The sequence below is a fragment of the Schistocerca gregaria genome, chromosome 4, assembly GCF_023897955.1.
Source record: "Schistocerca gregaria isolate iqSchGreg1 chromosome 4, iqSchGreg1.2, whole genome shotgun sequence".
Lineage (NCBI taxonomy): Eukaryota > Metazoa > Arthropoda > Insecta > Orthoptera > Acrididae > Schistocerca > Schistocerca gregaria.
The window spans coordinates 368,907,815-368,934,270 of record NC_064923.1 but is presented as its reverse complement, the minus strand read 5'-3'; the positions used below and the strand labels follow the sequence as shown (position 1 = coordinate 368,934,270).

Below are 26,456 nucleotides of genomic sequence, written 5' to 3'. Positions count from 1 at the left end.
TTAAAATATATTGTCTTAGTGATGTAAAGTTTTGTTAATAAGGCGACGTTATTCTTTTTCCATTAATCAGCATTCATCTCTTTATTTCAAGTTTCAATTTTGCTTTCCAGAGTTTTTCAGTAACAGAAATTTAATTAGTAATGATCATTGCACTAATGAGTTTTGTGGATGTCTCTATAGTTTAAAGCACGCACTGCACATCGCATTGCTACTAGTTTAGCTTTTATTTTTTTAGCTAACATAGCAGCAGCAGCCGCAGTAGTTTGGAGATGGCAGCAGCACAGCATTTACTCATTGCCAAACAGGTAGGCCATTTATAATTTATGTGTGATACAATTAAAATTTTAGCAGTGAAATCCTTTTCCAACAGGCATTTTTGGTAGTTACTTATACTTCATATTTTTCTCGCAGTCAGTTTGCTTATATTATTGCTAACAGGACAGTTCTCAAATTTAACAGAACAACAAAATACCAGTTCTTATAACTATACATTACCATATAACATACATTGAAAAACCTGGAGAATGCTTAACCGCATCAGAACTGGGGTGGCTCCTGTGAAATCTAATCTGATCAAATGGGGTTTGTTGGACGAAAATGACGACAAATACTACTGCGGCACTCGACAGTACATGGAACATCCCCTACAATGCCTGCCCCCACAGATGCACCCCCGACTATCTATGGCTGGCTAAAGAAGAAGCAAATTGTAGTTTCCGGACACGAAAAAGTACCATATAACAAAAACTAATTAGCCACTTTCAACAGTGGGGGCATCCTTTCAAACTCTGCTGGATGGTAATATTTCTGTCTCAAACGAGTAGATGGCGCCTTGGTAACTTAACATCTGAGGTGCGGTAACAACGCTAAACACAAACAAAGTTAACACGTTTTGATAGCAGTTCTGCCTCTCATAAAATATTGCTACTTAATCATTTACACACGCGCCGATAGTGTAGTAAGTTACGTTGAAATCCAACGATATCATCTGGGTGCTTCCATTTTTCTGTGTGGAGTGTGTTTCCCCGGTCACTCTAACTTTTCGTTGAATCTCAGTTGTCGTGTCTGTTAGTATAATCTGTAGATTGCTAGAGTAATCACTGCTCAGTCGGTTTGAACTTTTGCAGTCCAGAATTCTTGTGAGCTCATAGGCGAGATTCCATTCAGAAAGGAGGGATAAGCGCGAAGGTCCCGAACGTGGGTCAGAGAGAACTGGTTTCTGTAACGCAGCTACATGTCGACCCACAATCCTCAACTTCTCAACAGGTTTCGCCACGCCGTTTGATTTCTTATTACAGCAGTTGCAGCGGTAGAAACTGCCGCAAGGACGTAGAAATCAAACAGCTGCGCGAATACAGGGAACGTTCTCACGGCCTTAGTTCGTATAAATTATACAAGGTTTCTTAGAAGAACAGATTTCTGTAACAACACTTCTTGGAATAACAGTACTGAGTATTTTACGCAACAAACGAGCAGAAAAGGTGATCGCGAGTTACAGACTTTAAATCTGATATGCCTTTATTCGGTATTATTTGTATGTTCTTTCTATACGTTCTTTATTTTAGTTTAAATAGTCCCACGTGATGTATTATACGTCCTGGGATGTACAGGACGTTTAGAAATTCCGGTTAAAAACTTCTAGGACTTGTAGAGGGGAGCAAGTACGTAATATTTTGAACAGGAACCCATCTCCAAAAGTACCGTTTCCGTTCTATGACAGTTCGATTCAGATGTTCAACTCATCCACTTCTGCTTTACGAATTGAATTAGGCCTTACCTAATTGTTACCTAATGGATAATACAAATAAATGTACTCACGTGATAAATGAATGTTTTATTATGTTAGTTTTCGAACTGTTACCTAATAACACATAATAATAACACAAAATATTTTGATGGGAACCATATTCGGAAACGTACCGTTCTGTTTCCGTTGGATGAGTTAAAAATCTGAACTTAAATCGTCGTAGAATGGAACCGACACGTTTTTGGATATGGGTTCCTGTTCAAAATATTATGTACTCATACCCATCTAAAAGTCCTAGAAGTTCGTAACGAGAATTCCCTATCACCCTGTATAAATTAATACTTTTGTGTTACACTTTCCCGTACGAGACAAAGCATTGACATAATAAATACTGGCCTGTATGATGATAATAATAATAATGAGTTTCAATATCGTGTGGCTCAGAGGCGTGTTGCAAGTCTTTCAGTACCTAGTAATTGTACTGCGTCACGTCTAATTCAGTTCCTCAAGCAGAAGGGGATAAGTTAAACATCTGAATTAAAATCGTCGTAGAACTGAAACGGTACGCTTCCGGACCTGGGTTACTGTTCAGGACATTATGTACTTACACCCCTTCAAAAGCCCTAGAATTTCGTAACGGGAATTAGCGATCACCTAGTGTAAATAAATACTTTTGTCTTATACTTTTCCGTACGAAACCAATCACCGACATAAATATTTGCTTGTATGATAATAATACTAATTTCAATTTCGTTTGCAAGTCTCTCATTTCGACGCTACTTCGGCGACTCGCATGTCCCTAACCTGTCCTCATTGTCCGACCGGGGAAAGGGAGACTAACGTGTAATCCGAAACATGTGTTTCTAGCGACTACTCCCATCGTTGAGAGGTGAAGGCTACATTAAAATGCAGACTGAGAAATCCGGTATTCAATCCCGCCATTTTTCTGTTTTCAGGCACGCGGCTTACCACCAGACCACAAGGTCCCGTAATCTGATGGATAATGTGATTAGTATTGTGTAACGAAACTTCCTGAAGACAATACAAATTATCGAAACGGCGAATAATATAGAGTTTAAAATTTTCTTCCCCGTCATACTGGGACTCTAAGCAAAAGTCATATGCTTACTAACTAGAACCCTCTACGACCAATTCCGAATGGCTCTTCACTGATACTTCCAGTAATTTTAAACAATGTTGACTGTCATATTTCAGTACTGAAAACGTGTTTAACAACTCTCCTGGAGGGCTTGACTGGAAAATAAGAAACGTTTCCGTTTGTGTTTTATCTATGCGGAATCCAAGGCATGACAGATCACGATTCGTTGACATTAATTACTGCAGTCGGCATTCGAACTCAAGACATGTGAGTTGAAATACAAATATGGAAAGTCACAGGGTATGATTCATTTTAGTTATTTAAAACAACTGTTTACAATAATTACGAAATGAAACAACTCGAGGACATCTTTTGTTTGCTTAGTGTTAATCCAAAAGACAATAGACAGTACTTCTGAGCTGCACATAGCTTGAGGCGGAAACGGGAGGTTGAGTTAAATTGAAAAATGTCTGAGTTTTCTTCTGTTCTTAGGACGGTGACGTGGAGAAAAAATAGATACAGTTCAAAAGCTTTTTATACTACGCTTTAGGTCAATATTTACTGAGAATGATTAAGAGGGACGGGGAAAGACCACCGTGTTAGAAAGATGCTAACAAGCCGAAGAGAGCTTCAACACTGATTTAAGAAAAGTCTAGCTGACAATAAAAAGCTGAACGAGACGAAAATGGCCGCGACGCTAGAAGCGTTCACTAAATTCGTAAGTAAACTTTGCCAAATTATCTAAGAATCCTAAATATTGTTGGTCTTACATAAACTCTCTACGTGCATCAAAACCACGTGTTCAGTCACTCAGTGACTATTCTGGCCTGGCACAGGCACTGTAGGTGACAGGAAAAACGACGAAATACCGAATTCGGTCTTACGAAATTGTTTCACAACAGGAGTTAGTAATACAGTTCTTCCTTCAATCATCAGACGAACGCCGAAGCGGTAGACATTGAAATAAGTGATCGCGGAATAGAAAATCAACTTAAATCGCTTAACACTGGAGAGGCGTCTGACCGTATGAAATACCTGTGAGAGTCCACGGACATTACGCGAAGGAACTTACTCCCCTTTCGAGTAGCAATTGATCGTAGGACGCTAGAGAAACGAGGGTTGTAAAGCGATTTCATAAAAGCGCATGTCATTCCCGTTTACTGACAGGTTCCTCGGACACATGAAGATAATCATAGGCTTATATCATTGCGTCAGCCTGTTGGGGAAAAAAGTATGGAAACCGTCCTGTTCTCCGCATGAATAGAGATCTTGCAACACTCGATTCTCTCTGTTTATCGACCTAGGTAGGTTGATGCCGTGTTCCTTGATTTGAGGAAGATATTCTATATACACTCCTGGAAATGGGAAAAAGAACACATTGACACCGGTGTGTCAGACCCACCATACTTGATCCGGACACTGCGCGAGGGCTGTACAAGCAATGATCACACGCATGGCACAGCGGACACACTAGGAACCGCGGTGTTGGCCGTCGAATGGCGCTAGCTGCGCAGCATTTGTGCACCGCCGCCGTCAGTGTCAGCCAGTTTGCCGTGGCATACGGAGCTCCATCGCAGTCTTTAACACTGGTAGCATGCCGCGACAGCGTGGACGTGAACCGTATGTGCAGTTGACGGACTTTGAGCGAGGGCGTATAGTGGGCATGCGGGAGGCCGGGTGGACGTACCGCCGAATTGCTCAACACGTGGGGCGTGAGGTCTCCACAGTACATCGATGTTGTCGCCAGTGGTCGGCGGAAGGTGCACGTGCCCGTCGACCTGGGACCGGACCGCAGCGACGCACGGATGCACGCCAAGACCGTAGGATCCTACGCAGTGCCGTAGGGGACCGCACCGCCACTTCCCAGCAAATTAGGGACACTGTTGCTCCTGGGGTATCAGCGAGGACCATTCGCAATCGTCTCCATGAAGCTAGGCTACGGTCCCGCACACCGTTAGGCCGTCTTCCGCTCACGCCCCAACATCGTGCAGCCCGCCTCCAGTAGTGTCGCGACAGGAGTGAATGGAGGGACGAATGGAGACGTGTCGTCTTCAGCGATGAGAGTCGCTTCTGCCTTCGTGCCAATGATGGTCTTATGCGTGTTTGGCGCCGTGCAGGTGAGCGCCACAATCAGGACTGCATACGACCGAGGCACACAGGGCCAACACCCGGCATCATGGTGTGTGGAGCGATCTCCTACACTGGCCGTACACCTCTGGTGATCGTCGAGGGGACACTGAATAGTGCACGGTACATCCAAACCGTCATCGAACCCATCGTTCTACCATTTCTAGACCGGCAAGGGAACTTGCTGTTCCAACAGGACAATGCACGTACTCGTGTATCCCGTGCCACCCAACGTGCTCTAGAAGGTGTAAGTCAACTACCCTGGCCAGCAAGATCTCCGGATCTGTCCCCCATTGAGCATGTTTGGGACTGGATGAAGCGTCGTCTCACGCGGTCTGCACATCTAGCACGAACGCTGGTCCAACTGAGGCGCCAGGTGGAAATGGCATGGCAAGCCGTTCTACAGGACTACATCCAGCTTCTCTACGATCGTCTCCATGGGAGAATAGCAGCCTGCATTGCTGCGAAAGGTGGATATACACTGTACTAGTGTCGACATTGTGCATGCTCTGTTGCCTGTGTCTATGTGCCTGTGGTTCTGTCAGTGTGATCATGTGATGTATCTGACCCCAGGAATGTGTCAATAAAGTTTCCCCTTCCTGGGACAATGAATTCACGGTGTTCTTATTTCAATTTCCAGGAGTGTAGTTCCACACTGCTGTTTAGTAAACAAACTACGAGCTTAACGAGTGTCAGACTAGATGCGTGAGTCTATACTTACTTTTGTTGTGATGTTTGTCCTGTCGTGTACACGAATAGTTCAGTACATTTTCTTTTCTCTTCCGCGTCATAGCAATGGAAGCGTACTACTCCATAAGTCTTCGTCTTCTTCTTCTTCTTCTTTTTTTTTGCAGCCACGAGTTCTCTCCTGTGCCAACCTCTTCGAATCAGAGCAGCAGTTACAACGTACGTCCTGTCTTCCTCTACAATTTTTACCCTCTGCACCTTCCTCTACTACTTCGTAAGTTATTCTCTGATGTCTTAACAGATGTTTTATCAGCCTGTCCTTTTTTCTTGTCAGCTTTTTTCATATATTCCTTTCCCCGCCGATTCCACGAGGATTCATTCCTTACCTTATCACTCCACCTAATTTTCAACATTCTTCTGTATCACCACATCTCAAAATGGTTCGATTCTCCTCCCATACATGTTTCACTACCATCTAATTCTGTACTCCAAACGTACATTCTCAGAAATTTCTTCTTCAGTTTGCGACCTATGTTTGACACTAGCAGACTTCTCTTGGCCAGGAATATCCTTTTCGCCAGTACTAGTCTGCTTTTTACGTCCTCCTTGCTCCGTCCTTCATGAGTATCAATCCTGAAGTTTGTCGCTATACTCATTTCTGCTATTTCTTATTGCTACCGTCTTTCTTAGACGTGGTCAAAATCCATATTTTGTACTCATTAGACTGTTCATTCTATTCACGTCCTATAATTACTCTTCGTTTTTATTGAGGATATCAGGGTCATCAGCGAATCTTAACAGTGATAACGTTTTACCACAAGTGACGCGGTGAATATGATTTATTGCTACGGGTTAGCAAATGGAAGTGGCTCGCGAGCCCGTGCCCTCAATCCGGAAAAAATATCGACATCGCAGAGAAACAACAGATATGCTGTTCGCCCCACTTTTTTAGTGCCTTAAGGATAAACGTTATCCAGCATCCCACAACGTGAACAGTGGACGGCTTGCGTCAGTCCGCACAACTCAGATGGAGGAGCATGTGCTACGTTTACTGGACTAAAGATCTGGAACCTGTGTGCGTAGATTGGCAGCAGCAGAAGGCGTGAGTCATGCTCTTGTCTGGACGGTACTACATGAAAAATTTCTGTATTCATACCATCTTCAGCGGGTCCGGGCAATAAGGCCAGAAGACCACTAGCAGGAATATCTGACACTGGCATGTCAGAGACTCTAGCAGGCATGTGCTGCAGATCTTCCATCTTTGTCGAAGATTTTATTTACCTACAGGCGGGTTACACAAGAGATGGCGAAGCGAACTTTCATAGCCGGGCACTGTGGCCGAGCGGTTCTATGCGCTACAGTCTGGAACCGCGCGACCGCTACGGTCGCTGGTTCGAATCCTGCCTCGGGCATGGATGTGTGTGATGGTCTTGGGGGAACCTTTCCCGACGCATCGTCAGACTGAACCTTGGTCTCAACATCATAGCGGGAGATCTAAGTCTGATCACAGTTATGATTCTGTTAAGGAACATCTCGTTCTCTTTTTCGCTTCACACTTTGAGAGGAGGAGGTCTTTCTGGTCTTAACTCACGAGCCGTGGGATGATGCCTCCCAAAATGCAGTGACAGGACTTGATCACATGATCCAACTGAAACGTTACGTTCTTCTGCAATCTCTGAGACAGTCAGCCTTCGATTAGCATGTACAGTTTCGTTGACGTTCCTGACGTAAAGTGTCGGCGGCAGAGGTCGTAGAGCGTCCTGAACTTTAACTTCCGTCAGGCCAGTTTCAAAACCGTCTGAACCATTCGAAACACCGAGTACGGCTTAAGCACTCATCACAGTATGCTTCCTGCACCATTTGGCGTGCCTCTGTAAAGATTTTATTGAGTTTAAGGCAAAATTTAATGCACACGCGTTGCTCCTCTAACTCCACCATCTAGAAATTCGCAAACTGTGCAACGCAACGTTCTACTCCATACAGCACTCAACAAAAACTAACAGTAATACAACAATGAAGCTTCAGAGAGTTACACAATAAATACAGGTGTGTGAAGGAATGCCAACCATATTTCGCTCCGACACACAGTTGGCGCGAAATTACGGATCATCCGGAATTTGTTGACAGACCTCGTACATTGGTTCGACTCTGCCGACTAGGCCGAATTACGGATCCGACGCTCATTAACAACATGGCAGGAAGTTTCATCGGAGCACGTTCTCCGCTGTGCAGAGAGAGTTCCATGCAGCCTGTTTCACCGGTGTCAGCCTACAGTCAGTTGGCACAAGACCTGAACCCCGTTACCTGCAACCAGCAATTGACTTCCTGGCCGTACTTCCTCTCGGATCAGCCACTGCGAGTTAAATGTACCGTGAAAACGACGAGTGTCGGCAAACGCCTCTGAGCGACCCAGTTGTGCTGCGCCAAGCTTCCGGGGCGGTGCTGGCATGCAGTAGGTACGAGCCGCTCGCTGTTTGCCGGTGAGAGGCGGCCTCGTTCGCATCCGCATGGCGCCGTAGATTCGCGAGTTCGCCGCCGCCGACACTGCCGCTGCCGGTGGCACGGGACACCGTTCAGAGAAAGCAGCCCGAGGCGGGGGAGTTCCTGACAAGGGAGAAAGCAGCCACTGCACCCGACACCTGCCGCCAACTGGTTGTGCAAAGACACGCGAGTTGCAGACACGCGATGACAGCTCTCCTCTGTGTACAGCCTTGCACACTTCACAGAATTGATTTTTTAATTTGTGTCAAGGTCTTAATGGACCAAGCTGAGGTCATCGGTCCCTTGTGCACTACTTAATCAAACATAAACTAACGACAGATTTTTTTTTCCAGATTTTGAAACCTACGTAACCCTCTTTCTGACACTTTTGAGTGGGTGTATTAAGACTAACTATCTCTGGTATTAGTGCTACAGAAGTGGTTTATAAATGCATGCAAACAATCTGTTTATTCTGCTACTTTGTACACTATATATGAAAAGTCGGCCTCTTAGCCTCTCTGGTATTTTGCCAGAGAGTTGCCCGTCCCTAGCCACGTGGAGGCGGGCCGCTACTACTAGAAGAAACCACTCCATTGTGCTACTCTTTTATTCCCCCCACCACCATACTGAACTAACTACAACTACTAGCTACTACAACTCAAGACTTAAACAACGTAGTATTTACATATTTACAATTGCGCATTAGATCTGAAGCGCATTTACCCTCTCCCAAGGTAGGCTCGCTAGGCCTACCTTGAGATTTTATTCACTAACTTTGCGAAATATCTAAATAATTCGCCACTTGTTAGTATAACATTTATGTCTCTTGTCTGGAGAAGCTGTTTCTCAACTGAGACAGCCTGTTCATATATTGGACACTCAAACACTGTGTGTTCTGGCGATCCTATGTGGGCACCACAGTCACACTCCGGTGTTGGCCTTTTACCTATTTTATGCAGGTACGTGGGGTAGGGGGCGTGGCCTGTGAGGAAGTGGACTAGGCCCTGTGAGGGCTTCATTATCTTGTTCCTTAGTCTTTCCCTTACTGTGGGTAGAAACCCATGGACTCTACGGCCTGTACTGGACCCATCCCATTCGTCCTGCCAAACGTCGAGCATTTTATCTCGGATGGATTTAACGCTAACCAGAGGAGTGCCCATTATATTTTCCACCATGTCAACATTTTGTTTGCGCAGCCAGTAGGAGGCTGCGTGCTGTCTTATTAACAGCTCTAGTGGACATAGACCCATAATTACCAACAGTGCATCTGTTGGACTTGTGTTGAATGCACCAATGCATCTCAACAGAACATTCCTCTGTATTCGCCTGACAGCAGCCGCAGGCTTCACCAGAGCTAGCCTGTGGGCCCACACACTGGATGCGTGCCCTACTATAGGTGCCAACATACTGTTATGGTAGATGTTTATTGCCTTTGACGGCAGATGAAACCTTCTTTGTCCTATCGATATTATCTTGTTGAACAGAGCTAAGGACTTTGTCGCTATTTGTTCAATATGCGGAATGAAGCTCCAATTCTCATCTAGATATACCCCTAGGTAACTGGCATATCTCTGTCGCGACACTGCCTGGCCATTAATTCTGACTGTTGGGTCCGTATTTAACTTGCCTTTTAAGAGCATATATAGATATTTTTGTGGTGCAATAAACATTTTAGTCTTCTCACACCAGTCAGCTAACAGTCTAACAGCCAGTCGTGATCTGTCTTCGATCACATTGCGAGTGTCACCTTCCACTAGAATTGCGAGATCGTCCGCATAAGCAACGACACGCAGAACTGCAGTTTCTCCCTGCAGAACGTTCAACAATGTTTCCATGGTGATATCCCAGAAAATGGGACCACACACCGATCCCTGGGGACAACCACGGGATACTCTTTTTGATACGACGGCTCCCGGAGCCCTTATTTTAGCAGTTCTTCCATCACAGTAGGCCACTAGACAACCATACAGCGGCTGCGGGCACCCAATCTCTCTTAGTCGAGAGAAGAGTGCCGGCCACCACAGGTTGTCGAAGGCCCCTGAGATGTCTATCATTATGCCAAGGAGATACTTCGATGTCGCAGAGTGGACAATCCGACAAACCTCATTGATCGCATCCTGAGTGGAGCGACCCTTTCGGAATCCGAACTGCCTATCACTCATACCATGCAGTGTTCTGTGTCTCAAAAGTCGGTCAGCCAGCAACTTCTCAAATGCTTTGCCCATTACATCTAGCAGACAGATAGGCCGATAGGATTTCGGCATCGTTGGATCCTTATCAGGGCCTTTCCTGATGATTACAACTTCTGCCGTTTTCTACCTCTGTGGATAATACCCCGTCTGTAAACATACATACTAACGACAGCACACACTCCGGTCGGGTGGCCGAGCGGTTCTAGGCGCTACAGTATGGAACCGCGCGACCGCTACTGTCGCTGGTTCGAATCCTGCCTCGGGCATGGATGTGTGTGATGCCCTTAGGTTAGTTAGGTTTAAGTAGTTCTAAGTTCTAGGGGACTGATGACCTTAGACGTTAAGTCCCATAGTGCTCAGAGCCATTTGAACCTTTTTTTTTGACAACACACACACCCATGCCCGAGGGAGGACTAGAACCTCTGACGGGGGTAGGGCTGTGACAAGGTGCCTAAGACAGCGCGACTACCCCGCGCGGCCTTCACAGATGAAGATAGGTCGCATCACCTTTAGCTTCATACAACGAATCTACACTGAAGCGCCAAAGAACTGGTACACTTGCCTAATATCGCGTAGGGCCCCCACGAGCACGCAGAAATGCAGCAACACGACATGGTATCGACTCGACCAATGTCTGAAGCAGTGCTGGAGGGAACTGACACACTGAATCCTTCAGGGCAGTCCATAAAACCGTAAGGGTAGCAGTTACTTCTGTAAAATATCTGGGAGTATGCGTGCGGAACGATTTGAAGTGGAATGATCATACAAAATTAATTGTTGGTAAGGCGATTGCGAGGTTGAGATTCATTGGGAGAGTCCATAGAAAATGTAGTCCATCAACAAAGGAGGTGGCTTACAAAACACTCGTTCGACATATACTTCAGTATTCCTCATCAGTGTGGGATCCGTACCAGGTCGGGTTGACAGAGGAGATAGAGAAAATCCAAAGACGAACGGCGCGTTTCGTCACAGGGTTATTTGGTAAGCGTGATAGCGTTACGGAGATGTTTAGCAAACTCAAGTGACTCTGCAAGAGAGGCGCTCTGCATCACGGTGTAATTTGCTGTTCAGGTTTCGAGAGGGTGCGTTTCTGGATGAGGTATCTAATATATTGCTCCCCCCTACTTATACCTCACGAGGAGATCACGAATGTAAAATTAGAGAGATTCGAGCGCGCACTGAGGCTTTCCGGCAGTCGTTCTTCCCGCGAACCATACGCGACTGGAACAGGAAAGCGAGGTAATGACAATGGCACGTAAAGTGCCCTCCGCCACACACCATTGCAAGGCATCCCAAATATGCTCAATAACGTTCATGTCTGGACAGTTTGGTGGCCAGTGGAAGAGTGTAAACTCAGAAGAGTGTTCATGAAGCCACTCCGTAGCAATTCTGGACGTGTAGGGTGTCGCATTGTCCTGCTGAAACTGCCCAAGTCCGCCGGAATTAACAATGGACATGAATGGTTGCAGGTGATCAGACAGCATGCTTACGTACTTGTCTCCTGTCGGAGTCGTATTTAGACGTATCAGGGGTCCCATATCACTCCAACTGCACACGCCCCACATACACGCTCGATACAATTTGAAACGAGACTCGTCCGACCAGGCAACATGTTTACAGTCCAATGTTATTTATAATCCGTCTTAACTACAAAAAATGTTTATTCACATGACCGGTTGGGGTTCCTGTAGAACCATCTTCAGATCTGCAATTTCGGTTACAGGAGTAACCCGTCCATACACAGCAACCTTCACATGTTGCGTCACATCATGTATGCAGAACACATAGCTCAGAGCTCATTGTGTGCGCTGTGTAAGTACTGTTAAGCGGGAGATTTGAATGCGATCCGATCTTCAAACCTATTGTACATCCAAGCAGGCAATTTCCAGACATTAGTTCCCCCCCCCCCCCCCCCTCCCTCCCCTTCGTCAGTCTTCTGATTGGTTTGGTGTGGCCCCCACGTATTCCTCTCCTGTGGCAACCTTTTCATCTTAGAGCAGCATTTGCAACCTACGTCCTCAATTATTTGCTGCTTGTATTCCAATCCTTTTCTTCCTCTTCAGTTTTTACGCTCTACAGCTCCTTTAAGTACCTGATGTCATTGACTTTTTTTGGCGGGAAATCAAAGCATCACAGATATCTGTAGTTGGTTGCAGGATGTCATAGTGTTGAACAAAATCACGGTGAGTCGTTGGGCGAGGCGTCTGTCATCATCACAACAAGGTCGCGCAAAATTGTCTGATCTGCCGCACCTTGGCCGGCCCCACACAGCTGTGACTCGTGCAATGCTGGAACGTGCGGACACTCTCGTGGCCTGAAGACGGAGTGAAATAATAATAATTACACTAAATAATCTTCACAGGCGATGTCTTAACAGATGTCCTGTCAACCCATCCCTTCTTCTTGTCAGTATTTCCCATATGAACCTCCCTAAGCCGCTTCTGCGCTAAACCTCCTCACTCCTTATCTTGTCAGTCCACTAATTATCAGCAGTCTTCTGTTGCGCTACATATCAAATGCTTATATTTTCTTCTGTTTCGGTTTTCCCGCAATTCATTAGTTCCTTATCAAAATTTTATCTCCGATCTCCCCTCTACAACTAATTCCTGGAGGCTTGTGATAGGAATTGTGAATATACAGTCCGCAAGCCGCTTTACACTGCAGCTTGCATCATACCAGTATTATCGATTTACGTTACTGTCCGTTTCATGTAATGAGCAACGTACAAATACGCCTCTGCATCCGCGATAACCTCTGATGTTCTCATTATTTCTGAAGCGACATATGCCAGTGGCAGGTTAATGGTCGCACAGTCTTCGAAAACAGGTTCTCTACATTTATCAACGCTGTTTCGCAAGAACTAGGCCGTCTTTCTTCCAACGCTTCCCACTTAAGTCCCTAGAACACATTTCCAAGTTCTTCATGGCGTCTTACGCATGAGAGCACCACTGTCGATGGCTACCTGATTGTCAGTTCGGGATGTTACACTCCCATGATACTGTTAGGGAGCTGGTGCCGAGTTTCGCCGCCATCCTTCCTCTCTCATCACCACCAATGGCAACAGAGATGATGACCTTACACTCTACATCTAATATTTACAGACATGTACACTAAACAGCTACACTGAAATCCATCCATAGAATAGTCACCTACAATAAACAGCTACACCATACAATCATCAATCACTTAACATGTAAGAGCCACATGCACGCTACCCACTCTCATCATCATCATCATCATCATCATCATAATATGTAAAACAGCTTAGCCACACTCTACCCACCGTCATCACAATCCACATTAAACTGCTACACTAGACCTTACCCACTGTCGTCACTGCCACCTGCATTAAATAGCTTTAATACACTCTACCCTCTGCCATCAATGCCACATGCACAACACTACACAATTCAATACACTCTACCCACTGTCATTACGGCCACCTGTATTAAACGGCCTCACTACACTCTACCCACTGTAGTTGCGGTCACCTACATTAAACACCTTCTATGCACTTTATCCTCTTATAAGTTTCTCCATGTTCAGAGAGGGCTGCTGTTGTGCAACAGGGTACTAATTCCTTTCTATGGTCATGTCTCATGTAAACTCTGCAATCATTTTTTTTTCAAGTAACGTACGCGTTACTTATAAATCACAACCGTCACTGCTACATCATATTAATACGTAACATTAATACAAGCAAGATTTATACCAAAGCGGTGGCATGTACAGTATTTCCTGCTCTGACTGTAAGGCTAGTTACATCGGACAAAGTGTTGGAAATCTTATAATGTGACACAAGTAATACACTGAATTATAACGGAAAAACATAGGTACTTTGCAACTCATCTCGTACAAAATAGTCACACCTTATGCGGATCGAAAACAACCTCGTAATTCTTCATACAATGAAGAAGGGACATGTTAGGGACATACAGGAGAAACAGCAGTTTGTGTCCACCTAAAAAAATCTAGGGAAAACCGGTCAGCTAGTAGTGGACCCTAAATAACCCGGACATATGCCGCCCCGTTGTTGGTAGCTTCCTTTGAAGACACTCCGCAATTTCGGAAATCCATTCAAGTGTTGCAAACGTGCCCATATCTTGCAAACAGTCCACGTTGCGTCAGACATGCTAGCACCCTCTACAATTCCCTGTGCTCTAGCTTCTACTCGTTCAAGCTACAGGACGTAACTTTACGCTTGACCTGGTCTACCGTCCATTGCAACTATGTAAGATTTTCATCAAATCTAAACAATTACTTTCACCTCTTCATTGGTAAAGAAAGCAGTTTAAATTTTCTATCATATCAAAATATAATTCCTTATAAACCTGAAGCAAGTAAATACTTATAATATATCAAAATGCCAGTTTTATAATTACAATGAGCTCATTTTTCCTACTATCTTGTTCGACACATCGTCTGTAATCTATCCAACATTTACTTTTGTAAGCAGTTTCTTAAGTACCGCAAACTATATATTCCTCTGTTTTCTTCTTCTGTACTTACACTGCGTACGTATAAACTTTTCGTATTCTGTAATATAAAGATTTAAATAGTCAATATATATATATATATATATATATATATATATATATATATATATATATATTTCCAATGTCAGTTTCAGATCCACTAGAAATCGGGCCTAAACCGGTAGTGGACTACAATAAAGCAATTGGAGAGGCTGTTTCTCAGTTCTACCCACTATCATCCCAGACACATACACTGGACAGCTGCAGCTAAACTAAATAGATACGTTACGCTAAGTCTACGATCATCTGTACTAAACAGCTGCACGAACCTCTTTCCAGTAACATAACTACACATTTACAGTCAACACGCTAGACACCCATGTCACCGATATGGTATATCTTGAAAGATTGGAACAGGCCTTGAGCTGGAACCACGCGACCGCTACGCTCGCAGGTTCGAATCCTGCCTCGGGCATGGATCTGTGTGAAGTCCATAGGTTAGTTAGGTTTAAGTAGTTCTAAGTTCTAGGGGACTGATGACCTCAGACGTTAAGTCCCATAGTGCTCAGAGCCGTTTGAACAGGCCTTGAACCCTTCTAATTTTTCTTGCGCCTCACCACAACGCTTCAGTTCGTGAAGAAATATAAAATTTGCATCGAGAGGCATTATGTGCCATTTATCCTGAAGTTCGGCACTGACATCCGTCGTTGACGATGTCTACAAGGAATGTAATTGGTACTGTGGACTCAGTCATTAAAGACGGAGCACAAGTTGAGTTGAACAATAACACGAATATGAATACGCATTGGCCTTGTGTAAGAAAGAGTTCCGTTTCCAGAATGAGATTTTCACTCTGCAGCGGAGTGTGCGCTGATATGAAACTTCCTGGCAGATTAAAACTGTGTGCCCGACCGAGACTCGAACTCGGGACCTTTGCCTTTCGCGGGCAAGTGCTCTACCAACTGAGCTACCGAAGCACGACTCACGTCCGGTACTCACAGCTTTACTACTGCCAGTATCCGTCTCCTACCTTCCAAACTTTACAGAAGCTCTTCTGCGAAACTTGCAGAACTAGCACTCCTGAAAGAAAGGATATTGCGGAGACATGGCTTAGCCACAGCCTGGAGGATGTTTCCAGAATGAGATTTTCACTCTGCAGCGGAGTGTGCGCTGATATGAAACTTCCTGGCAGATTAAAACTGTGTGCCCGACCGAGACTCGAACCCGAGTTCGAGTCTCGGTCGGGCACACAGTTTTAATCTGCCAGGAAGTTTCAAGAGTTCCGTTATTGCGGCTCAAGTGATTTAGGAAATAAAGTCTCCTTCGAAAACAATGGGGAAGATCATGAAAAATGTGCCATACTATGAACCTTGACAAAAGGGCCGCGATTCGAGAAACGAGTCGCAAATAAAGACTGAATAACTAAAATAGAAAAACCAATCGATGTGCCTTTCTTAGAAAATTTACTTTATCAGTTAAGTAACCACAAATAAAGTAATGGAGAAGATCATAGGATATCACTCATCCAGTCTGTAAGTTCGTTGCCTTAAACAATGCTGCACTTCGTTCAACGGAGATGGCGGATGAGCAAAGCCCTACTGTGTACTCCACTCTAAAATCAGTCATACATAATGAATAAGAAAAGTAAAGAGATGTGTTGAATTTCATCTGCATGTGTGTGTGTGTGTGTTTCAAAACGCAAAAGAACAGATCACACAGTGCGAACTAGGATATCAAGACATTTCTATAAGGAGACATCGTCACTTTAAATGTCATCATAATCACAGGCTGTAAGTCTTGCTGTGTCAGAAGCAAAATACCACGAAACTGCGACCAGTTCTGTCGCTGGTCCTATTTCACGTAGTAGGCAGTTATGAACGTAACATTTTTAAAGAACAAGTCAAATTGTTTTCGATCTGTTGTTGGGAACAATATTACATTATTACTCTCGTGGCTTTTATCTTAATGGATTAAGTTGTACCGATTTTATTATCCTTACCGGTTTCAGGTATTTCCACAACCATTTTAGTGATTCAAAAATCTAAATTCATAATTTATAATGTTGAACATCGAGAATACTTTTTTGTTATTTCGTTCGGTGTTAATAGAAACAGTTACTAAATAATTGTAATCCGAATGTTACAGACGTCTTTTGAAAATCTGAATCATGTAAGGTTTCCAGTTTATTTCTAGTGTTCAAGGAAGGTGATGTGAGCTCTTTATTTTCATTCGATGCGTCATACTTCACATCCCTACTCTGGACATTTTTCAAACAGTACTCTTCAATAATCCGTATGTTACGGCATAGAGGTTCTGAGCATATCCTCTGTGCTCTTTGGTTCACAGTAGCATAGCCGTTGCAGTAGCATACTGTGGGAAGGAAGTGAATGAGTCAGGTGGAAATAGCTTCCAGAACATAAAGTTACAAAGGATGTTGAATTTTGAACATATAATTTGGTAAAGATTAATTTGAGAAGTGTGAATATTTACAGGTAATGTTGTTAATGCATTTCTTAGCTGCACGTAATTTAAAATGTGTTTGAAAAACAGGAAGTCTTAGTGGCATTTTTCTTTGTCAGTTAGCTTCATTGTTCTGACGTAAGTAAAATTATCTCTTCACATGGCTTGCACTCAGACACTATAGATTTAACACTCCTTTACTATTTCAATGACTAAATTCATGGCAGTGCATATTTTTAATAAGAAGTAATTTTTGTAAAGATGATTGTAATAGTCAAAGAATGAGTTTCATTGTCGACAGTATAGTGATTCAATGCTAGTCTCTTTTCCATCATTTAGTAGACGCGCTGTCTCCTCGCGAAAAATGTGGATTTGTAAATATTTGTGCCGCCACATTGCACTTCGCGGAAGACACAGGTTAAAACTGAAGCACGATCTGCTTGGAATACGTACACGTCCTTGCATTACACTGCGCAAGGCTAACATTCCTTTTAGTTAGTTTGCTGCTGCGCTGCATTTTTTATGTTCATCACTTCGAGCAGTACCAAGTTTCCGTTGCCACAGGTAAGCCGTGAAAATTTGTGATGGGTAGTTGCGTTATGGTCAAGACAGTAACACCATTCACAGTTAGGTGTTGCATTTCAAAATTAATATAAGGTTCAGCTAAGGTAAAATTGAGTTTTAATAACATTTCTTGTCAGAAAGTCTCTTCCTTACAGAGTAGTGTTACATTCTCTTGTGTATAACAGTGTTCACAAATTTTATTTAGTCAGCTACTTACGTTGACTCACAGATAATTTTTGGAGAAACGTTTTGAGTTATTTTTTCTTTCAGTATTCGTTTTGTTATCTCTTGAAGCATTTTATTCTGTTAGCTTTGTGTGTTGAAATAGCAAGTCAAGTACTCCTACGTCACGCATTGTAGCACTGTTCATTGCACTGCACAACACAGAGTTTCGCTGGACAGTTTCTTTAATGTACAGCTTTCCGTTTTCTGATTATTTTGGTAAATGTTTCCTTCAAATACAGCCATATAATTGTAGGTAGTTTTGGCGACTCATTTCTGCCAGATAGCGTTTACAGAAGCACATCACTTGCATTGTTCAACATTACAGCACAGACACAAAGATAGGAAACCAGTTCACTCCAGTACATTTATAGCTCACAACATTCACTACATTTATATATATTCAGAAAAGCTTTCTTGAATATGTTGTATTCCTTATAAATTAATTTTGAAAGTAAGCTGAACATGCTCGATTGTGAGTGCTCCGTTGTGAATGCCATGTGTAATTGGTATTATTACACAACGCGAGTTATGTATTAGACTTTTATATTATTGTCTTATTTAGCTATAACTTTATAATTAATGTTTCATGGATTGTAACTCAGGGATTGTTTCATGGATTGTAAAACATCTAAGGTAATTCATCTTATTACCATCTCCTCCTTGGCAAATTTAGTGTGGATTCGTAGTTTACAACAGTGACATGCACATACATATGTCCTTCCTGGAACTGTCCAATATTATGTTGTCTAAAAGATTTATACTTAAATTGCAATTTTCTCGCTCTATGTCATAAGTTTATATTGTTTTGAAGATATAACTAACGTTATGGTCAGCATGTTTTAGAAATGTAATATTTAACTATCACATAATGGATTATGTATCATGCATGCACATTTAGCATCGATTTAGATATATAATATATTTGAGTGTATCTTTGGATTAAATTAAAACAGCTGATTGAACTTAAGTCTGCATGTTGGTGTAATGAGTATACACTTTCACCTTCACTTATGATAAAACGTTTCTTCAGTGCACGGTTCTTAAGTTTGTCCTCAATCTATCCTGATGTGATTCTTCCATGTATTATATTCGACACACATGCCAGTGCTAATATGTGGTTCCACATGTGGACTGGTAAATTGATTTACGCGTCACATCTCGTGCGACATTATGCAGAGTAATACTATATACCAGTGTGCTGGAAGGTTCCTTGCGTCGAATCTACGTCACTGTCATTTATTACGTTTTTAACATTTTAGATTCTCTGCTGTGATTGGTATGTTTTTGTATATGCTCGATAATGACTTCACAGTCGACCCTAGCTAATAGAAACAAATAAGCGATAAATTTTGTGGCCTCCAACTGACAAAGTTTTCTTTTGCGTGTCTATTATCCGACAAACAACACTACTAAAGATGGTAACTAGTTAGGTTGCCGAAATATCACAAAATATGTATTTTTTAAAATATTTCACACCAGTTATACACTAAAGAATGGAAATAACCAGGCGAAATCCAGCCTCTTGTTAAAACAGATGTTTCTCTTTACGGAAAATTACATGTTGCAGCAAAGTAGGACATATGATCGCGTGTCCGAGGTCGGCGTTCCTCTGCACTGCATACCCACACGTGTTACGGTTCACGATAGTACTGCGTGTTTGTTCTCTCTTGTCGACGAGCTGGGATAACCATGGCAATTTGCCAGCAGCCAACACTTACCACCCGGGAATGGATTGGCAGAAATTACCCGAGTTTTGCGGAATGAGTTATCTGTAACCACAAGGTAGTAGTTCAGAACAAATGCCAGCCGCTATTAGGCGTATCGTCCGTAACGATGTAGTGTGACAAGTTGCTGTCTTCCGCTGCCATTTTATGACCTTCCGCTGCAAGCTATGTGCTCAACAGAGTCACATCATAATGGTCATCTCCTAAATCTGCCATCGGAAGTTTGTAGCTTAAGAATTACATCATGAGTATGTAGGTGGCGTGGTGTGTGTGTCATAGGCCTGTTCCACATATTACTGATGGAACTCGTAGATGAAACTGTCACATTAAAACTAACTGCAAAAAGAAATTACTTAATATTTTTCACGGCAAGGCAGCTACAATGCAATAAACTGATCGCACACTGTGTTGAAAGCGCAAAGTAAGTGGACAACGGACTCTCGAAGAAACAGTACACCACCATGTACAATAACAGGTTGGGAGTAAACTTAGTCCACGAAGAGCGTAGGTGCAAACTGTAGCGGATCAGTTCTCGCTCTAAATAAACCATAGACTCGGCGAGTCCTGCTTCGTGTAAGGTTTCGAAACTAAAACTTCGGCTTCCAGAAGTTTATTGGCTGCTAGCTATTCACCCGTAGCTACACTGGCGTACACGTGCAACAACTTATACAGTATGTTCCGAAACTATTCGTTCACATTAATACAGGAGGTAGAGAACATCAAACCAAATACATTTAATTGTGGTTCGTATGGTCCCTAAAGGCAATTTCTGATGCTAGGGACGATTTACAAAGATACAGCAGCGGCATTCACAGGAACTGCTCGAACGCGCACCCATTGGCCTGTATGCTCGGCCGGCCGGGGTGGCCGAGAGGTTCTAGGCGCTACAGTCGCAGGTTCGAATCCTGCCTCTGGCATGAATGTGTGTGACGTCCTTAGGTTAGTTAGGTTTAAGTAGTTCTAAGTTCTAGGGGACTGATGACCTCAGCATTTAAGTCCCATAGTGCTAAGAGCCATTTGAACCATTTTTGTGTGCTCGCAGTACAATGTCGGACCACTGATTGTTGTGCCCGTTCGAAGATCCCAGGAATGTCCGCTATGGTAACAGTAGCGACGGCTATTCTAGAGACGAAGTCTTCTATTTCCACAGCGGTTTCATACACCAGGTACAGGTTAGGTCAGATGACCTGGTTGGTCAAGTTTACAAGGCCACCTCGATCAATCCAAACCCATCGATGAATGAAGTTGGCTCTCAGATGTTCAGTGCTGCAAATGGGTTGGTGTCCTATTGCGCTGGAAGTACGTACTTTGTGCAGCATTCAGGAGTGAATCCAACGAGTACAGCCAGTCATCCGTACACATAGCTGTTTTGAATATCAGTACGCATTCACAGTCAGCGACACGCACACAACAGCTTACGTCAGACCCACTAACCAAATGTTCCCCAACATTGCAAGTTGACTTTCTTATCTAAACGTATTTGTTTTGGTTTTCTGTACCTCTTGTACTAATTTGAACCAAAAGTCTCTGGACACCCTGATCCTACACATGTACAGTCTGTCCCAGGAGAAATGATCAATACCATGTATTCAGGGATACGACAGGAACGATCATTCGAAGAAAAAATGTCTAATAAATATGGGCTCTAAAATGCGTACGTTAAGAGCTATGAGCACTTCGTCTTCGATACTGTGAAACACAACTCTTCTACTGCAAGCTTTCTTCTTTTCACATTCCAAGAGGTGGCAGTACGGACCAAAACAAGAAAAATAAAATCCAGTTATCATCGGCTCTAAAGTAAACACCTTAAGAGCGCTGAGCACTTGTTCATCTCCGCTGCTGCGAATCACATCTCTTCTTCTGAATAAATGCCCATATCTCTTAAGGTGTGCATTTTGTAGCCAATGTTTATTAGACTTTTTGCTTAGAATCATCGTTCCTGCCATATCCCTAAATATTGACAATTGCTCCCCTGGATACCCTGTGCGTCTGATTCTTTGCTGTTTTACACCAAATGACTCCAGGAAAAATGTTGGACAGACGGGATCTAATAGACGAGACATGGCTGTTGGAAGCTGTATACGATTCTAATTAGGCAAGAGGTAGATGACTGGAGTCTTCATAATCAAATGGTCATGTAGGGTAGATTACGGTTGATAGGATGAATAGATTTCAGGGAAGGCAACTAAAATTACACTGGAAAAGGAGATGAAGAAAAGGTGGGATGTCTTGGTATGCAGGCGGCAGCAGGCCAGTGTTTGTAACGATTAGGGGATCAAGATTATGGGAGATATGAGGCCGGTAGAGTGTTCTGCGTGTCTGAAATGGTATGGGAACTTTACGAACTGATACAGGATGTGGGCGGAAACTATCGAATACGGAATGCGAGACAAATTGCACGTCGTTTAAGAAGGTACCAGCAACTTTTCCAGCGGTGTATGTGTGTAGAAAATGGTCGTGGGATTCGATCATTCAGCTGTTATATCTGCTTTGTGACTTCTTCTTGATTAGTAGTAGGCGAAGATTTTAAGTCATTTTCTCTTCGAGTGTTAGTCCTACGTTTATTGTAGTGGTTTAGCAGGATGAGTGGGACCGTTGTGGTCTCTTAGACGACGGAGGTCGACAGCTCGTGTGGTATGTGCCACAACTATTGTCTGGATCTTTACAGTGTTGACGGTACCACTGGTCTCATCAAGAGGTGTTAAGTTGGAGTTGAATGGATCGTTGGATGAATTGAGGATGGCACTGACGGCGAGGAAAATTGTGTCTTTAGCATATTGGAGTAAATACACAGAAGATAGAGGAAGGGGGGGGGGAGTTTGGGACATCAGCTTGTATAGGAGAAAAGCGAGTGGCAATGTGAAGAAGGAGCACGCCTGCAGTCCAGTAGAAAATACAGGTTTTATTTTGTTGTTGCATAGAGTGGACGTTTAGTTTGAAATGATGCATTCAGGTGGTGTCGTTTGAAACTCATACCGTTAGTGTCTGGAAGTCTGAAGGCTATACTCGGTAGTAGGCGTTTTCAGTGTCTAACGATTGAAAGAGGAAACGCCAGCGATTGTTATACTGTTGATATAAGAGCTGAAGTGGGTGCAGGATCATCTGCAGACATTTTTTAATGATGTGCACAGTATTTTTTTTTTCCCTGTGGGGAGTATTTTCTAGCAAGACACTGACTGCTGCAACTACCCATCAGCTGCTGAAGGGAAGTGAACAAAGCTTAATAATCCAGGGTTGTCGAAAAAGAACCCACTATCATAAATTAACGGAAAAAATTCTTTTGAGTTATATGGTTCAAATGGCTCTGAGCACTATGGGACTTAACGTCTGTGGTCATCAGTCCCCTAGAACTTAGTTTAGTTAGGTTTAAGTAGTTCTAAGGACATCACACACATCCATACCCGAGGCAGGATTCGAACCTGCGATCGTAGCGTCTTTTGAGTTATAGATTGTACGTTTACTCACCTTCAAATAGATGGCGTTGGCAGTACAAGTTGAATAGCAAAGATCCAGTTTTCTCACTGCAGGTTCAGTCTGGATTGTAGCTTCGACAACTGTGGATCCTGCAACAAAGGACGCAATTTGTCTTGTTATACACAGAACGAAATCAACCGTAGCAGCGTTACAGCCCTTTCCCCCTCCCCAAAATGAAAGGCTCCCGATTAATCTTTGGAACCATACATGAAATAGTTAAAAATAATCAGGAAGAGTAGCAAAATCGGCCGGCAAAGCACTTCTTCCGAGAATGTATTAAGAGGGAGGGAAACAGGAAAGCATTGCCGATATCATCCTATTAAGACATGAAAAACATCTGCAATTAAATCTGTAACTGCGGAGATTCTGACAAGACGTGTGCTGAAACTTAATACCGTTTTCAAGTCTGACGAGCAACTAAAGGTGAGCTTACTTTGCGCACAGAAGTGGATAGAAAGCTTAGTTCCAGGATGAGTATCAAACAAAAAATCGTGTTCGTATGTTTTTATTATTTTGAATAATACGATTTTGTAATTACTACATTGTTTTTAATGACACTATACCTCAACACTAAGGACTGTTGCCGAGCTGAGTACATATAAGATTACCTTGGTTGTCGTGTTTGCCTAATAGAACTTTACCCACGCTCCCTTCAGGTCCCTCCCTCGAAGAGAATGACTCTCTCTGAGCTATGAACGTATAGGATCACCATATCATCTATTTAGGATTAATGTTTTTTTACTAACGTCCCAAGCAAAGTATTACTCATTTTCTGGTCGCTTCGGAGCGCTGTAGATGTTACAGAACCTGTATCAGGTTCATGTGGCCCTCCACCACTGACGTAAATAATAGCAGTTAAGTTGTATGTGTGTGTGTGTGTGTGTGTACGCGCGATTTCGCACGCACGCGCTGGTCCGTTGTACAGAACCATCACAGCAAGATCGGCGATCGTGGAGGCTTAACAGAATGACAGAAAGGAGATATTGTCTTTGGTGTATTCATAAGCACACCTGAATTACGTTGTCCAATTGGTTCGTACATCAAAGTGGACTTTCCAAAAATGTTCAAATGTGTGTGAAATCTTATGGGATTTAACTGCTAAGGTCATCAGTCCCTAAGCTTATACGCTACTTAACCTAAATTATCCTACGGACAAACAAACACACCTATTCCCGAGGGAGGATTCGAACTTCCGACGGGACCACCCGCACAGTCCATGACTACAGCGCCTGAGACCGCTCGGCTAATCACGCGCGGCTGGACTTTCCAACATCTCAACACGGTAAGGTGTCATCTAACCAGCAGTATGTTGAAAGTCTCGTTCAGGTTGGTCCTGTGATGCTTTGGGAATGTTTCTCGTACCGCAGCTTGTGCCCATTCCCTCATGTTATCGCTAACGTAAACCACTATGTTTATTTCAACATTGGTGGACATTAATTTTGCCATTTATTCTACGTCTTCGTGATGAACATGCTGTAGACACTTCCAAAATAAAAACAGTCTTGTTGACTATAGGCATTCTTTTTGGTTTCACAAACACTGAGGTATCCTGTTGCGCTTTGATTAACCAGCTAAATCACCCGACCTCGACCCCATAGAAAATACACGTATACAAACAAACAAATGCCTACAGTTTCAGAAAAACTGGATGATTTATTTAATAGAAGGAGCTTCACAAACTGGGCAAGTCAGTGACGTGTTAGTCCACCTCTGGCCTTGTACAAGCAGTTATTCTGCTTGGCATATATTAAAAGAGGTACTGGATGTCCTCTTGAGGGATATCTCGCCAAATTCTGTCCAGTGGGCACGTGAGATCATCCAAATCCCGAGCTTGTTGGCGGGGCCTGCCCATAATGCTTCATGGCGTAGAATATCGTCGACTTACCACAGTGCTGTGGATGGCAATCGAAGGGGTTCTGCTACGAAAACAAATGGGACCCAAAGACCATCACTCTTGGTTGTCCGGCCGTATGGCTGGTACAGTGACGTTGGTATCCCATCGCCATCTGGGGCTTCTCGGAGTAAAGTGCGGTAGGACATCATGTTGACTATCGGCCCGACAACCAGGAGCGATGGTGTGGGTTGCCGTTTCTTTTCAGAGCAGGACCCCTGTGGTTCTCATACAGGGGACTCTTACAGCCCAACAGTACGTCAACGATATTCTACGCACTGTTTTGTTGCCCTTCATGGCAACCCATTCTGGGCTTACATTTCAGTAAGATAATGCCTGCTCACCATGGCGAGAGTTTCTGCTACTTGTCTTCTAGCTTGCCAAACCCCGTTTTGGACAACAAAGCCGCTTGGTCTCCCCAACTGAGAAATTTTGGATCATTATGGGTAGGGTACCCCAACCAGGTCATATTTTGACGATCTAATGCACGAACTGGACAGATTTGGTACGATATTCCTCAGGAGGACACCCAACAACTCTTTCAATTAATGCCGACCAGAATAGCTTCTTGCATAAAGGCCAGAGGTGGACCAACGTGCTATTGTTCAATTTGTGAAGCACTTATTCTTGAATAAATAATCCAATTTCTTCTGAAAATGCAATCATTTATTTGTGTCTACTTGTAAATTATTTCGTTCTCTTTCCTTATGTTCAAAGCATTGCCATATTTTTCATCACTAGGCCGGTCTCAGTTATAAAGAACCCGCAGATCAACAGTAGACTTTTCCCTTTAACTGGCAATGACCTGACCTCGAGCTCACGGATACCGACGGGTTCAAACATTTGTGACATCCCACAAGCATCATATTACATCACTTGCAGCCGGTTTTTAACGTGGTTATTAAAAGGTGGTCGCTAGAAATTCCTGTCGAGTTCCGGTCGTTTGCTATTGCGTTTAAACAGTTTGCATGTCAAACGCCACCGGCCGTGGTGGGAAGACGACAAAGACCGAACTGGAGAAATCCTGCCAGTGACAATAGCAAAAACGTCTGTGGAACTGGTTTCACTTTCCAGACGGGAGTGTTCTGAGAAGCCCGTTTAGAGGCAAATCGAATCCAACACAACAGAAATCTCAGGTTTACAGATGTGTCAGTAAGCGAAATTACTATGAAAACGGAAAATGTATCGAACGGTGAGATATTACTATCTCATTATCAATCTCCACATAGATATTTTAGTGATCAAAAGCTTATAGACTACTCTGGCTGAGAGTATCTTGCGCATTTAATAGGCAAAGTAAGTTCCACTAC

At 43.3% G+C, this 26,456-nt stretch overlaps 1 protein-coding gene and 1 non-coding gene across 2 annotated transcripts in view; both read right to left on the bottom strand.

The window, feature by feature from the left end:
* LOC126365867 (facilitated trehalose transporter Tret1-like) overlaps positions 1-26,456 on the bottom strand; it is a 459,878-nt gene that overhangs the window by 310,938 nt on the left and 122,484 nt on the right. Inside the window, exon 2 of the mRNA XM_050008548.1 lies at positions 23,247-23,344. The gene's annotated coding sequence lies outside the window, so the exon portion shown is untranslated. The remainder of the gene's footprint in view (positions 1-23,246; positions 23,345-26,456) is intronic.
* On the bottom strand, positions 15,712-15,786 carry Trnas-cga (transfer RNA serine (anticodon CGA)). Its single transcript has one exon. It is a non-coding gene; the product is annotated as a tRNA-Ser (tRNA).